We start from the raw sequence: 11,486 nt of genomic DNA on the forward strand, positions 1-11,486 counted from the left end.
GATGGTTCCTTTCGCTGGAATCCACTGACCGTGGCACTCCCCTCCGATTGTTGCCGTCTCTGTACGGCTGTCGGTCCTGATCCCTCCTGAGGCCCCCATCTGCGACTGGCGGCCGTTTGGATCGTTCAGGTACTTCGTGGAGCAGGTGGTGATGCCTCTTCTGGCATCTGAGGACGTTGCATCCGCGGCTCTTCCTGCAGAACCGGGACATGTGTCCGGGCTCCAGGCACGAGTAGCACAGTCGTCGCTTCCTCGAGGACTCGATTCGTGTCGTTTTAGAGGTGCTGATGAAGTCCTTGCAGTCCCTGACCTGGTGCTGTCCCTCGCATATAGGGCAGCATCGACATATCGCTCCTCCTCGCGAACACTATTCGCGTGCAGAATCCTTCGCTTCGGTTGTTGCTCCGGGCGTCCATACCGGAATCGTAGCTGCTCCATAACAGCTTGTACGTTGCTGGGATGGATGAGCATCGACTTCACTGTTTCTCCCTTTAGGGCTTTCACTAGCCTCTGGTTGTTCTCCAACTCGGTGCACTGGTAGGCTGCAGTTGTCTCCGTTAACGCACACAGGAATATTGGCCATTCCTCTGGCTGACCCTCGAATTCGGGAAGATCAGGTAGTCTGCGTGGCGTCCATTCTTGTATGCTTGTCGTCGGCGCTCCATATGATATGGGCGATGGCGCAGGTACCTCTGGGTGAACATAACCTAGCACCGGCTGTGCTGCGGCGGTCACACAAGAATAGCGCAGTATTGTTGTTGTTGAGACAGGTTGTCCGTTTGCCCAATGGCCGCCAAGCGTCGGCACCAAATTCGCACTCCATTGTGGCGGCAAATTTGCACTCACTTGTGCCGGCAACTGCAGCGATGGCGTCACTCCGAGATCCGTTTCCAGATTGTCCCTCATCTGCCTGGGCAGTTTTCGCTCAAACTCTGCCGTGGCGCTGCTCCATGATGTGGCAGCGTTCCACTCGAACATGGCGGTGTATTCGCTGCACCGCTCACTCCAACGCCGCGTGCCCCGGTTCCATCGGGATCTCTGGCGGCCTCTGCCTGTCCTCCACTTGCTCTTGCCTTCGCCAGCTTCGACTCCAGACGTGTGATCCTTTCCATTAAGGCCGCCACTACAGTTGTGGAATCCGTAGTCTGCCCCGTCGCTTCGGGCTGCAGGTTACTTGCCGCTTTCCTGGCGGCTGTTCCACTTTCCTTCGGAGTCTGTGCCCTCTGCCGATCACCAGCCACACTCGCAGAGCTGGTCGCGGTGCCAGTTGCTGTGGCCTTGGTGGTCGCAGTTGCGGGAACGCCCGAGGCTTCCAGCCTGGGGCTCCGCTTGGGTGAGTGCTTCGTGGGCATCATCTTGCAGAGTGCGAATAAAAGAATTTTTCACCGCTTGGCCGATCACGGGAATGCCTTATAACACTCAGGACAGTTGTTGAAGTGATGTGGTGTGTAACGAGCGTTTTATTCTAAAGAGAATTGTTCTTAACCTGATACATAATTACTTATCCTCCATACCGCAGTTTCTCTTCCCCTTTCTGTGATGGGGCAAATCGATGTGTTTTATCCGCCAAATATTGTGTTCCTTTTTACCCGATTTTAGTGCGACCAAATAACCTAAACTAAATACTAGACTTCATAAAAATCCTGACTATCGATAGCCTAATCCGTTCCGCGACACTAAATAAGACAAAAAGTATATTAAGGATACACGCAATGTTAAGACTAAGTTCAAAAAAGAGAAAACAAGAGTACCTAAAATTACTAAAAAGGTACAGGAGAGAGTAATTAAAAGTGAAAGTGATAGTGATGCTTAAGTTGATGCTTACTTACAACACTCTCATATAGATGAATCTGTTATTTCTCATCAATCTCTTATAGATGAATCCGATGTTTAATATATCTTATCTGTCTTATATATCTGGTTTAAATGAAAGTGTATATGAAGAAACCGGGGTGAAGTATAATATCAACATTAATCAGTTAAAAAAAGAAAAGATTTTAGATAATAGCTATGGACCAAGAGAAGAAAATAATATTTTAATGTCGGGTAATAGTTAGTTTAATTTTTCATAACAGTCCTAAGGATTATACTAAGAATGATTTAAAATTAGATAGAAACATTTTAATTGAAACAATTGCTCACAAAAGAAACTATCAAGCAGATGGTCAAATAAAAAGAAATCGGTCAAAAAAATATTCTTCAATTATTAAACCATTAATATCGTCGTTTTCAGTAAATGAAGAATGTACTGGTTCTGGGTATATGAGACAAAAATTACCACCAAATTATGTATATTGGGATAATGTTAATGAACTTGTTGAAAGATTGCAACTCTTAATGGCATCAATAGCTGCTGATAATAAAAACCATACTAATGAAATTCTTTCAATATTAGAAGAATTGCGTGAAGCAAAAGTAATATACTAATAAAATGGAAAACATTTTCTCATTTTGTTTAATAGCAAAATGTCTATTGACAAGTTTGGTCACTTTTCAAATGTCAGAGATTTTTCCTCACTTTTCAAAAGGGATGTTTACAGTCTTACAGGTATAAATCTATATACTGATGGTCACATAAATGTTCAGAAAAGAGAATTAAAAACTCTTCAAAACTAATAAATGGAAATGATTTGGCTATTAATTTGTATGTAGATGAAAAAATTAATGAAGTGAAATCACATCAATTGGAAACTATATCTAAATCATTTCAACTACGAAGTAAAAGAGTATCTGAGTTGGAAAGTAAAGAAATAAAAATGATAACTCAAATGGAGTATATACATAAAACATTAAAAGAGCTTCTTGATAAATTGGAAAATCTTAACAATATCATAAACCTAAATTTAAAAAAAAAACCGCACCAATCATTCGTTCTGATCAGATACAAATAGATGGAACGATACTTCGAAGTAGTCCATTTTCACGTCGTAAAAACGAAGAAGAGGTCTTAACAATTAATTTGGATCATACATAAATAGTCAGTTGATAAGTTTGGTTGTTTTTTAAATAAGAAAGAGTACTCAAGAGATATAACAAAAAGTGTAGAAAAATTCCAAAGTATACTCAATGATTATGATGGACATTGATAAGTTTGGTTGTTTTTTAAATGAAGAAGAGTACTCAAGAGATATAACAGAAGGTGTAGAAAAATTCCAAACAAAATTGCAACAAAATTGGAAAACAAAATGGAAAATTAATAAAAATTAAATTGAAATAAAATCAATCATTACCCAGCATTTAGTACTCTTAAAGCATCTATTGTGGAACGTTTTAATAGAACACTAATAGAACGTATGTGGCGTGAGTTCAGTTTTAATGGAAAATACACATGGCTTCAAATATACAAAGAACTAATTAATGTAATAATTATAACAGTAGGAAGTATAGAACAATTAAAATGAAACCCATTGATGTGAATGTTAAAAATGAAAAACAGAGTTTGATGAGATCCTACAATCATCAAAAAATATTCACAAATGGAGTGTTTAAAGAGGGGGATCATGTACGAATAAGTAAATACAAGCATGTATTTGAAAAAGGTTATTCTCCAAGCTGGACAACGGAAATTTTTCGAATTTGGAAAGTAAAAAATACATCCCCCACCACATATTTACTTGAAGACTTGAATAGTGATCCAATTCATGGTGGCTTCTATAAACAAAAAATTGAAAAAACAAAATTTCCTAATAAAGGGGAAAAGATTCTGAAACACAAAGGTAATTATGTGCTTGAGCGTTGGCTAGGCTTTTCAAAATCAGAAGATAGTTGAATTCACAAAAAAAGACATTCTGTAAAAAACAATGAACGCATTGACGTCAATGCGTGAAATCAAAAAATGGTTTTTCACACCCACAATTTCTATTTATAAAGAGTGAAAAACATGTAAAGATAAGAATTCGAATGGAATTGATTATATGCTTGTGTGTTGAGTAGGTTAAGAGAGCGTGCGTGTACAGATAAGAATTTTGTATGGAACGTTAACTCTAAAGATTCTAAAACGAAAAGAGGATTTTATAGTTACGCACTGTGTAGACTTTTTTAAAATCAGGAGAAAGTTGTATTCACAAAAACAACAACAACAACTTGAAGCATAGATCAATTAAAATGTACGCATTGACGTCAATGCGTGAAAAAGACTCATGTATATATTTATATATAAACATATACAAATCTGGAGGTTATAAAGGGAAAGAATTTCAAAAAATATACAGTTTTCGTCTATTCGTTCACGTAAGGCAATTTCAGGATCGTTTATTCGTTCGTGCGTGCGTGCGTTCGTTTGTTAAAAAAAATGTCGTTTTTGATAATATTTTTTATAATTATTTCATAGCGTATTTCATCTAAAAAGTATGCCATGCAATTATTTCTCTTCCTCCCAATAACATTTTGAGTTTCTACTGCTTCCCCTTCCTTAATTATGGTAATATCTCCTTGCAAATATAGAAGACTCTCATGGGGAAGTACATATAAATCTTGATTTTGAATTGTAATTCTTATCTCATCATTTGGTTTATGGTAATATCTCCTTGCAAATATAGAAGACTCTCATGGGGGAGTACATATAAATCTTTATTTTGAATTGTAATTCTTATATCATAATTTGGTTTAAATGATTGTTGATACGATGAATCACTTTTATATTTTTTCTTCGATATACTATCATCAGATAAAGGTTTTTCACGTACTGCCAATATTTCATTCAATCCCATAACTTTAGTTGAACTCTTACTTTGAAGCCCAGTGATTTAAGAATTAACTTTTTTTTAATGTAAATGTGTCTCTAGTGTTGACTGGTAAGTAAATGAGATTGTGCGGTGTGATATTCATTTTATAGCCCGATGGACAATTAATTCCGAACTCCTTGTCTTGATGGAAACCAAACAATTGTCCAATGGAGTTGTTTCTATTAAAATAAATAGGTAAAATAATAGGTTGTAATATAAACATGAAGTGTGTTATTATTACTTTCCTTTTGAAATGTTTTATACAGTATTAAAATTAAATTTACTAAATTGTGAAAAGAATAAATGTAATCTATAATTATAAATAAAATAATGAAATTTTAAATTTAAAGAACAAACATCGCTTTTTTTATTTAAAGGTTAATTTAAGGTAATGTATAAACCAAATATTACAAATCAAAACACATTAAAAAAATTTTTTATAAAATTTTAAAGAACAAACAGCGCTTATTAGAGGTTAATGTTAAAATTTCCCAGAACAATATTATACAATTTTTAGTTTAAAGAAAACATTAAAATGTTTTCTTAGAATTACACTTAATTGGCTTACTTTCTTCTATATTTATAGATTGCACGTAACTATTTATACGACCCTCTAATATATAGATTTTATCATCGTCATTAGGAATTGATTTTATATATTCATCACTATCCTTATCTAAGATTAAAGGAAAAGTTTGCACATAGTTATTTATTCCACCTTCAACAAGAATAGTTTCGTCCTCACTAGGTGATCTTATGATGTATGGCTTTGGATTATCCTCATCGTAAATGATCACATCGTGGTCATCATCATCATCGTCATCATCATCATCGTCATCATGGTCATCATACAAAACCAGAGTGCTGTCTTTACCCTCTTTTTTCTTAAGGTTTTGAAATTCTGAAAATAAAAATATTAGTATATATAAATATTATTTTATATATGTATATATTATTTAACTTACCTTTTTGTACTCCACTTGAAACAGTTTAGCAACATCTTTATTTAAATTTTGTAAAAAAAAATATATTTCTCTAGTCAATCAAATTATATTGTCCCTATGAGTTATTTTGAAGTCATTAATGTCGGTATTTGGAATTTTATCCGTACTTATCTCACTTTCTTTTTTATTTAAATATTCAATTAGCATTTGAGATGCTACATTTTTCTTTCTCAAATATATTCCATTATTTTTTCTGCTGCTTCGATACCTATTTCATTTATTTGTGGAGCATCGCTAAGATATCCTGGTTCTACATCTCCAATCTTTTCCCGTTTACTCTCTTGTATAGAAAGAAGATCAGCATCTTTCGATATTCTTTCATATACTTTCCTATTTTTCTGTCTCTCTACATGTATTACTGAATGTGTTAAAACGTCAGCAAAGCAATTTATTCTTAATGTTGCTAGGGGGGTATTAATATTTTGTTTAGATTTTCGATGGTTAGTTAAATATTTTGCATTCCTACTTTTAGATTTATTCACACTACGTTTAGCATGCGATATTCTTCATATATTATTGTAGTGACATTTAACACCTACCGTAGCATTTTTATATGTTACGGTGAAGAATCTATTTAACTCCCTTCTTCCTAAATCCAGGTGTCTCCCTATTTTCCTTTCATTCTCAATTAATTGGTTTTTAAAATTCTCTATTATTCCTCTCTTTGTAAATTCTATTTGAGAGTTATGCATGTTTTCAGTACTTTTTAATTTTTGACCTGCACTTCTTTTTATAGAAACTCGTGTTGCACTTTCAAATTCGGTATCACTATCATTGATTTCCTGAGATGAATTACTAATTTTAGGTGGTCGACTTACGTTTTGAAATTCTGCCTCACTACCCACAACAATTTTTTGTGTTTTTTTAGCTCCTATGTTTTTATTCTCTATTTTCGCAACATTTGTATCTTTACTTTTAAAATCAAAAAGATTGGGTGGGTTTGATGTTTTTGTTGCAGATATTGTTGTTGTTGTAGATGTTGCTGTAGTTGCAGATGTAGTTGATGTTGTTGGTGTAGTTGTTGTTATTGGTTCTTCAACTGTGCTTGCAGTTGATGAGTACTTTTATTATTATTTTTAATTATTTTTATGTCGAGTAAACTTTTTAAATTTTTATATTACTTTCTTCACTTGTTTTATTTATAATATCTATAAAAAGAGGGCTCTCCTCCAAAATCTCAAAATTCAAATCAATTTTAATAATTTTTTTCAACTTCGGCATATTGATGAAAAATCCAATTATTTGAATAATCGAATTATTTGAAGTCGATGATGGGTTTTCAAAAATCGTCATTTAACTGGGCTTAATAGTGAAATTATAAAAAATATTATCAAAAACGACATTTTTTTTAACAAACCAACGCACGCACGAATGAATAAACGATCCTGAAATTGACTTGCATGAACGAATAGACGAAAACTAAATACTTTTTGAAATTCTTTCCCTTTATAACCTCCAGATTTGTATATGTTTACATATAAATATATACATGAGTCTTTTTCACGCATTGACGTCAATGCGTACATTTTAATTGATCTATGCTTCAAGTTGTTGTTGTTGTTTTTGTGAATACAACTTTCTCCTGATTTTAAAAAAGTCTACACAGTGCGTAACTATAAAATCCTCTTTTCGTTTTAGAATCTTTAGAGTTAACGTTCCATACAAAATTCTTATCTGTACACGCACGCTCTCTTAACCTACTCAACACATTGCATTTGTAATTTGTTCCGCATTTTTTGATTTTATTGCTTCACCCTATCCATATTTAGAAAAGGTATCTATTACTGTTAATAACTACCATAAGCCTTTATTGGTGATGCATATGCATTAATATCCTTAATGATGGTCGACGTAACTCATTTACAATATCTCGTTTACTCACAAATTTATTTTATTTGCTACAAATGATTTTTTCTCTAAAGATTCAGTTTTACTTTTTAAAACTGCGGTTTGTGCAATGATATAATTGAAAATTTTATTTTCTATTTTATTTATATCCTCTACTATCTTATTAATAGTTTGCAAGAGAAATATCAAATTTTTAGAAATATTACTCACTTTTCCCTCAATATTATTGATCCGATGTCTTAATCTAAAGATTTCTTGTTTCTGTGTTGTTTTAGTTTACTCATGTTTTCATCAACATAAAATTTTGTTGCAATTTTGTTTGGAATTTTTCTACACCTTTTGTTATATCTCTTGAGTACTCTTCTTCATTTAAAAAACAACCAAACTTATCAACTGACATTATAAAATAAATAATCAAAGAACGGTTTATTTATGTATGATCCAAACTAATTGTTAAGACCTCTTCTTCGTTTTTACGACGTGAAAATGGACTACTTCGAAGTATCGTTCCATCTATTTGTATCTGATCAGAACGAATGATTGGTGCGGTTTTTTTTTTTAAATTTAGGTTTATGATATTGTTAAGATTTTCCAATTTATCAAGAAGCTCTTTTAATGTTTTATGTATATACTCCATTTGAGTTATCATTTTTATTTCTTTACTTTCCAACTCAGATACTCTTTTACTTCGTAGTTGAAATGATTTAGATATAGTTTCCATTTGACGTGATTTCACTTCATTAATTTTTTAATCTACATACAAATTAATAGCTAAATCATTTCCATTTATTAGTTTTGAAGAGTTTTTAATTCTCTTTTCTGAACATTTTTGTGACCATCAGTATATAGATTTATACCTGTAAGACTGTAAACATCCCTTTTGAAAAGTGAGGAAAAATCTCTGACATTTGAAAAGTGACCAAACTTGTCAATAGACATTTTGCTATTAAACAAAATGAGAAAATGTTTTCCATTTTATTAGTATATTACTTTTGCTTCACGCAATTCTTCTAATATTGAAAGAATTTCATTAGTATGGTTTTTATTATCAGCAGCTATTGATGCCATTAAGAGTTGCAATCTTTCAACAAGTTCATAACATTATCCCAATATACATAATTTGGTCGTAATTTTTGTCTCATATACCCAGAACCAGTACATTCTTCATTTACTGAAAACGACGATATTAATGGTTTAATAATTGAAGAATATTTTTTTGACCGATTTCTTTTTATTTGACCATCTGCTTGATAGTTTCTTTTGTGAGCAATTGTTTCAATTAAAATGTTTCTATCTAATTCTAAATCATTCTTAGTATAATCCTTAGGACTGTTATGAAAAATTAAACTAACTATTACCCGACATTCAAATATTATTTTCTTCTCTTGGTCCATAGCTATTATCTAAAATCTTTTCTTTTTTAACTGATTAATGTTGATATTATACTTCACCCCGGTTTCTTCATATACACTTTCATTTAAACCAGATATATAAGACAGATAAGATATATGAAACATCGGATTCATCTATAAGAGATTGATGAGAAATAACAGATTCATCTATATGAGAGTGTTGTAAGTAAGCATCAACTTAAGCATCACTATCACTTTCACTTTTAATTACTCTCTCCTGTACCTTTTTAATAATTTTAGGTACTCTTGTTTTCTCTTTTTTGAACTTAGTCTTAACATTGCGTGTATCCTTAATATACTTTTTGTCTTATTTAGTGTCGCGGAACGGATTAGGCTATCGATAGTCAGGATTTTTATGAAGTCTAGTATTTAGTTTAGGTTATTTGGTCGCACTAAAATCGGGTAAAAAGGAACACAATATTTGGCGGATAAAACACATCGATTTGCCCCATCACAGAAAGGGGAAGAGAAACTGCGGTATGGAGGATAAGTAATTATGTATCAGGTTAAGAACAATTGTCTTTAGAATAAAACGCTCGTTACACACCACATCACTTCAACAACTGTCCTGAGTGTTATAAGGCATTCCCGTGATCGGCCAAGCGGTGAAAAATTCTTTTATTCGCACTCTGCAAGATGATGCCCACGAAGCACTCACCCAAGCGGAGCCCCAGGCTGGAAGCCTCGGGCGTTCCCGCAACTCCGACCACCAAGGCCACAGCAACTGGCACCGCGACCAGCTCTGCGAGTGTGGCTGGTGATCGGCAGAGGCCACAGACTCCGAAGGAAAGTGGAACAGCCGCCAGGAAAGCGGCAAGTAACCTGCAGCCCGAAGCGACGGGGCAGACTACGGATTCCACAACTGTAGTGGCGGCCTTAATGGAAAGGATCGCACGTCTGGAGTCGGAGCTGGCGAAGGCAAGAGCAAGTGGAGGACAGGCAGAGGCCGCCAGAGATCCCGTTGGAACCGGGGCACGCGGCGTTGGAGTGAGCGGTGCAGCGAATACACCGCCATGTTCGAGTGGAACGCTGCCACATCATGGAGCAGCGCCACGGCAGAGTTTGAGCGAAAACTGCCCAGGCAGATGAGGGACAATCTGGAAACGGATCTCGGAGTGACGCCATCGCTGCAGTTGCCGGCACAAGTGAGTGCAAATTTGCCGCCACAATGGAGTGCGAATTTGGTGCCGACGCTTGGCGGCCATTGGGCAAACGGACAACCTGTGTCAACAACAACAATACTGCGCTATTCTCCGTCATCTTGTGTGACCGCCGCAGCACAGCCGGTGCTAGGTTATGTTCACCCAGAGGTACCTGCGCCATCGCCCATATCATATGGAGCGCCGACGACAAGCATACAAGAATGGACGCCACGCAGACTACCTGATCTTCCCGAATTCGAGGGTCAGCCAGAGGAATGGCCAATATTCCTGTGTGCGTTAACGGAGACAACTGCAGCCTACCAGTGCACCGAGTTGGAGAACAACCAGAGGCTAGTGAAAGCCCTAAAGGGAGAAACAGTGAAGTCGATGCTCATCCATCCCAGCAACGTACAAGCTGTTATGGAGCAGCTACGATTCCGGTATGGACGCCCGGAGCAACTGATCCGCAGCCAATTGGAGAGCGTGCGCGAAGTGCAGCCGATTCAGGAGGCCAACATCGCGAGGATCGTGCCGTTCACGACGAAGGTTAGCAACCTGTCAGCGTTCCTGCTGTCGACCGCGACCGGCAGCCAGCATCTAGCCAACCCAACCCTAATGGAGGAGCTGATAGCCAAGTTGCCGCTAAGCAAGAGGTTGGACTGGGCAAGGCACGCGGCCACGATACAGCCGTATCCGACGGTGGCGCACCTGAGCGAGTGGCTCCATGAATTCGCCAAACTGGTGTGCACTGTCACGGACGCCGGAGCCAGGGAACAACCGAAGCGAAGGATTCTGCACGCGAATAGTGTTCGCGAGGAGGAGCGATATGTCGATGCTGCCCTATATGCGAGGGACAGCACCAGGTCAGGGACTGCAAGGACTTCATCAGCACCTCTAAAACGACACGGATCGAGTCCTCGAGGAAGCGACGACTGTGCTTCTCGTGCCTGGAGCCCGGACACATGTCTCGGTTCTGCAGGAAGAGCCGCGGATGCAACGTCCTCAGATGCCAGAAGAGGCATCACCACCTGCTCCACGAAGTACCTGAACGATCCAAACGGCCGCCAGTCGCAGATGGGGGCCTCAGGAGGGATCAGGACCGACAGCCGTACAGAGACGGCAACAATCGGAGGGGAGTGCCACGGTCAGTGGATTCCAGCGAAAGGAACCATCCTACGTCGGCCGCAGTTGTAGACGCGCGACGTGAGCGGGATGAAGGGCGGTCGGCGTACGATCGCCAGGAGTTGCCGCACCGAAACCTCAACATCGACTCAATTGGATGCTACCTGCTGTTCAGGATTCTACCCGTGACGCTGTACGGCGAGAATACGAAGGTCGACACGTACGCACTGCTGG

Source organism: Drosophila biarmipes, unplaced genomic scaffold, assembly GCF_025231255.1.
Source record: "Drosophila biarmipes strain raj3 unplaced genomic scaffold, RU_DBia_V1.1 ptg000017l, whole genome shotgun sequence".
In the NCBI taxonomy this organism is placed as follows: domain Eukaryota; kingdom Metazoa; phylum Arthropoda; class Insecta; order Diptera; family Drosophilidae; genus Drosophila; species Drosophila biarmipes.